Here is a 6,148-nt window from a genome sequence, read left to right as displayed (position 1 = left end):
AAAAAGATGTACAACATATATAACAGATTGTGGTCACTCACAATTGCTGTTGGTTCATTATTTTGTATTCTACACTAGAATGTTTCTTATATTAAAACAATAAATGTAATTATTTTTAAGAAAAAAACTATCTTTCCACTCTATTACAAAACAAATGAACAAAAAAATGTAAAAGAAAAAATCCTTCAAAAGGCAAAGACAGAAAAGGTTATGGGTATTTAGCATTGAAAAATATGTGCATGTTTTACCATATTGTCAAGTGTAAAAGCTTCTTCCTTTCTAATCTGTACAGAATTATATAAGCAAATTCATTAATATTAAAAATGATTCTTTGACTGTTATCATAGTTAAAATTATGAAAGACAAAGAAAACGCTATTATGACTACCAAAGGATAATTTGACTAGGTGCATTTTACAGAATCTGATAACCTCATAAAATAGAAAAGATTTACCTATAGTTATGTTCTTAATCATTGTAGCATAAATATTGGTATTTTTTTCATGATGCTGAGAATCAAACCAGGGATTTATGAATGAAAGACAAATACTCTTCATTGAGCTGTGCCCCAAAACTACATGGTCACTGCTTTTAAAATGGAGAAGTTAGGGTAATGACTGAAGGCACTAAAGGGGTTTGCAACCCCATAGGAAGAAAAACAATATCAATCAAGCAGACCAAAGTTCCCAGGGACTAAACCACCAACCAAAGAGTACGTATGGAGNGACCCATGGCTCCAGATGCATATGTAGCAGAGGATTGCCTTATCGGACATCACTGGAAGGTGAGCCCCTTGGTCCTATGGAGGCTCCCAGGGTAGGGGAATGCTGGGGTGCTGAGCAGAAGTGGATGGGCAGGTGGGGCAAGCACCCTCATAGAGACAGGGGAGGGGGAGGGTACAGTGGGTTGGTGGAGGAAAAACTAAGAAGGGGGATAACATTTTAATTCTAAATAAAATAAACAATAAAAATTCTTTAAGGTACTGTTTATCACTGTTCTATGTTTTTGTATCAAAATTATTTCCTATTGCTATTATAAATTCATGCGTTCTTATAAAGACTTAAATTTTATCTTTAAAGTTTCACCTTATGGAATTTGTGTTCTGACTTTATAACATTAATGTGCATATTAATCAATAGAACCCCTTTTTCCTCCCTCTAGAATGGCAATGACAAAGATTACCTCTGTGCCTTTCGTCAGCAACCAGAGGCAGATTCAGTTCTTTGTTGAGCTGCCATCATGGAGCTGACCAGTCAAACTATTGATGTATGTATTTATGGAATGGAAGTCTGCCTAAAGACAAAGCTCAAAGTAAAACCGGGGCTGGAAGAAGAGATAAATGATGATACCTTGTGAACCTGGGTGCCAACTTGCCCTAACTTGAAACAGACACCAAGTTGTTTATGTGCTTATAGCCTTTTAAAACCAGTTTGATTTTTGTCAAATGCTTTGCTACATCTATTGAAATGGTCATGAAATTTTTAATCCTTAAGTTCATTTAGGTTATTTATTACATTTATTGACTTGCAAATTTGAACCATCCCTGCATCTTGGGATTAAAGCCAAGTTGGTTATGGTAGATAATCTTTTTAATAAATGCCTGTATTTGGTTTGTAATTATTTTATTGACACTTTTTGTAAATCACTGTTCATCAGAGATCGCGACTTGTGTTTTTCTCATTTGTTGTTAGTCCCCATTGTTGAAGATACCACAATCTTGGACACAGGATTCAGAAGACACAAACTCGATCTGACGTGAAAGCATCCCTCCTGAGGTCCAGCTGCTTTGCAGACTGAGAAGAGAGAACATATAGATAATCCTACCCAGATGTGATGCACAATAACAACCATCAGAGTAAGGTATCTTTAATGGTATAATAGTAGTATTCATATGTAATCAACAGCTGCCTACTTGTTGTTAAATCTTGCTAAACAGAAATGAAATCATGACTGGTGCTAGAAATCTAGTGAAATATCCAAGTTGGTGAACTCTCTGATCTTAGAGAACATGTAACAGTTACTTTACTGGATCAACATAATCCCTAACTAAATTTTATCCTTGTAATCACAGCTAAGTATAGTTCTCAACTTTGTAGCAAATACAGACAATTACAAATAATCACAACTTATCAAAATGAAGAGGACAACTGATTGTGGGGTGCCAGGACCAAATTCAATGCCGATTCCTAAAGCTCAAGAAACATCACAGAAGAGGGAGCAGAAAAACTGTAAGAGCCGTAAGATAAGATCTGGAGTGAGACTTTATACCCAGAAATGATAAAGTTACATCCGTGATACCTCAACAGTGTGGCTGCATAGTTGCACAATGACAATACCAATAGATGTGCTTATGTGGAATAGGAAAATCTCAGTGTTCCAGCCCAGATAGTAAACTATAGAGAACTGATGACTGCTGACAGAGAGAGAATTAGTCTTTCCCAGGAATGAACCAGTAGTCAGTGCTCAGACATGAGGTCATAGACACAAAAACTATACTAAATGGACTCATGGGTGTGTGTGTGTGTGTGTGTGTGTGTGTGTGTGTGTGTGTGTGTCTGCGTGTGTATGCATATGTACACATGTGTATGCGTGTGTGTGTGCATGTGTGTGTACATGTACATGTAACAACCACCATCAAAGAAAAGGAGAGCCTTAATTTTAGAGGGTGAGGGAAGAACATGGGACAGGTTGAAAGAAGAAGAGGTATATGGAAAAGAAAAGAAAAAATGATATAATTATATTTTAATTAAATAGTTTGGTCTAGAGCCCTTCATAACTTAAATAACATTGGTATCTGTAACCTGTATACAGAGAAACCTGAGTTTCAGAGAGGCGAAGTAACTTCCTCAAAGTTATTCAATATGCTACTGACAAGTGACCAGCCCAACCAGAAGCCCCCTGCCTTCAATCAAACTAGCTTCTACAATTCCTTTATAACCTGCGTATGGATATTATTTCCACATCTCTACAGCTATCTGGCAAGTATATATTATGCAACTTGATCCATATCACTCTCCTGTGAAACAACTAAACCTATTAGCACCATTACTCATTCCCTGATAAGCAAGCTAATGCCGCATGAAATTTAAGAAGATAGTGGTATCACAAGAAACTCTTGAAACATCTCAGTCAAGTTCTACTTTCGTTTTCTATAGTAGAAAGTATAATCATTTAGGTTTCTGTATAAAGAACTGATATTTCTAATTTAGCCAACTATAGTGGAAGAGTTCATCTTATCAACATCCATCAGTTCAATACACAGGAATACCATGCATTTGTTAGCATCTGTATATGCAAGTACATTAGTGTGCATCAGTGTTTCAGAACTTACTAAATGTAGCATACTTGTATATGCTACATGAGTAATATAAAAGACTATGACATATGATCCTAGTCCTAGCCAATTTTTCCTTTAAAAAATTGTTATAATTATGAAAATTTCCAAACAGAAACTGTCAAATCCGTCAGAATTATAGTAAATCAGATGAAATCACATTTACTTCTGAATGATATAAAAATGTGTAATTTATATTAGTGAGGGGTTTGTTCTTTCTTTGCTATCCCTTCAAAACTTATCATTATATGCCTATAAAACTAAACACAAGTTTATGAGTTGAATTATCTCCTACAAGAACTTAAATCTAATTAAACACCACAGTTTTAATCTTTTCTCATTTCTGTAATAGTACCATATGAGTATTTGTAAATAGTTCTGGTTGTTGGTTCATCTTTCATTATTCAATAAAATTTAGTACAGGGCAAGTCTACGAAAGTTTTAAAAGCTTCTTGAGACAAGAAGCCTGAATGTGTGAGTTCAGAAGTTGGTTGTGTGCTTTACGTCATGGTGAATCTTAGCTGAGATCTTTACTAGATCTAGAATAATCTGCGATAGGTGCTTCGAGGTGTGCCTGTGGAGATTATTTTATTATCTTAGTTAAGGTGGGAAGGCACACTCACTGTAGGTGCTACCATTCACTTTGAAAATCCTGAAAAAACCAAGAAATAGAACTGAAATGCATGAAGCCATTTGTCTCTCTTTGCTTCCTGGCTGCTGTGGGATGTGATTAGCTTTGTAGCACTTGTTGCCTTGACTTTCTGACCATAAAGAGCTGTGAGCCAAAATAGCCTATCACCCTGAAAGTGTGCTTTTAAGATCATTTTACCATGATAACATGAAAAGAAACTAAGATATGCTCTAACTCTGTGACTTTTGAAGGGAAACATTTAACCTCACTCAATTCATTCTTCTGTCAAATGATAAAGAAAAAAAAAAGTCCGTTTAAAATCTTTAAAATAAGGTCTCATACAACCAAACAAAAATAGATCTTTGTAATAGGAATTTGATTTGCAGCCCTGTGTGGAAATTATTTGTGAGACATGATAGGAAAACATTCTTTTTTCATACTAATCCATGCCCAAAGAGAGCAGATGAGAAAAATACAAACCACTGAACATTATTAAGACATGAGCTGGAGAGTAGGAATAATATTAATATGAACTGAGAACAGATAGAAATCCAGTTTGAAAACTGAAGAATAATAGCTCTTTGTGTCAGATTAAAATTAAAGCTAGCCAATAGTTTTTTATTAGATATTTTCTTCATTTATATTTCAAATGCTATCCTAAAAGTCTCCTATATCCTCCACCTGCCCTGCTCCCCACTCACCCACTCCTGCTTCCTGGCCCTGGCTTCTTCTGTACTGGGGCATATGATCTTTGCAAGACCAAGGGCTGCTCCTCCCATTGATGGCCAACTAGGCCATCCCCTGCTACATATGCAACTAGAGACACAGTTCTGGGGGGTACTGGTTAGTTCATGTTATTGATCCTCCTATAGGGTTGCAGGCCCCTTTAGCTCCTTGGGTACTTTCTCTAGCTCCTTCATTAGGGGCCCTGTGTTCCATGCAATAGACAACTGTGAGCATCCACTTCTGTATTTGCCAGGTACTGGCATAACCTCACAAGAGATAGCTATATTAGGGTCCTGTCATCAAAATCTTGATGGCATATGCAATAGTGTCTGGGTTTGGTGGTTGTTTATGGTAAGGATCCCCAGGCGGGGCAATCTCTGGGTGGTCCTTCCTTCCATCTCAGATCCAAACTTTGTCTCTGTAACTCCTTCCATGGGTATTTTGTTCCCCCTTCTAAGAAGAAATGAAGTATGGCACTTTGGTCTTCCTTCTTGAGTTTCATGTGCTTTGCAAATTGCATCTTGGGTAGTCTAAGTTTCTGGGCTAGTATCCGCTTATCAGTGAGTGCATATCATGTGTGTTCTTTTGTGATTGGGTTACCTCACTCAGGATGATATCCTCTTTCTATACATCCTCACCAGCATCTGCTGTCATCTGAATTTTTGATCTTAAACATTCTGACTGGTGTTAGGTGGAATCTCAGGGTTGTTTTGATTTGCATTTCCCTGATAATTAAGGATATTGAACATTTTTTCAGGTGCTTCTCAGCCATTCGGTATTCCTCAGTTGAGAATTCTTTGTTTAGCTCTGTACCCCATTTTTAATAGGGTTATGTGATTTTCTGGAATCCATCTTCTTGAGATATATATATAATATCATATATATATCTGCTTGTGGACGTTGTACATCGTGGTGCGCACTAGGCTCCGCACCACGATGTACAACGTCCACAAGCAGTATTTCTAAATTGAGAATTCTCTGTAAATGGTGATTTGCAAAGTCCCCGATCTTGCTCTCTGCCTGCCTGACTGCCTAATATCTCCAAAGATGAAAGACCTTAAAGCATGACGCAAAGCTAAGAAATGCCATCTCATGAGACAAACCTCAGAACTTAATAGTTTTGTCTGGTTTCTAAAAAGCTACCATACTGTATGATCTTCTGCAATTGTGACTCCACTCCCCTGTCCCTAAAAGTCACTTCTGACTATGTAAGAGTCAGTTGGCCAGTTTCATGAACATATAACATTGCAGGGTGTAACCTTGTGTTTTCCTATTGTTGATATTTGTCTTCTTTCCTGCGTTTGTTATGAGCAGAGCTGCTGATAGTGTTTAATGTGTAGAAATTCTTATTGGTCCATAGCTCTTTTAACAGTTCACAACTTCATAAGTTTTCAAGTTTGAGTAATTGAAAAAGTATTAATTTTTATTTTTAATCTCAATTACTATATTGTTATAATA

The sequence above is a fragment of the Mus pahari genome, chromosome 2 (genome assembly GCF_900095145.1).
Source record: "Mus pahari chromosome 2, PAHARI_EIJ_v1.1, whole genome shotgun sequence".
Classification (NCBI taxonomy): Eukaryota; Metazoa; Chordata; class Mammalia; order Rodentia; family Muridae; genus Mus; species Mus pahari.
This window is presented reverse-complemented; position numbering follows the sequence as displayed.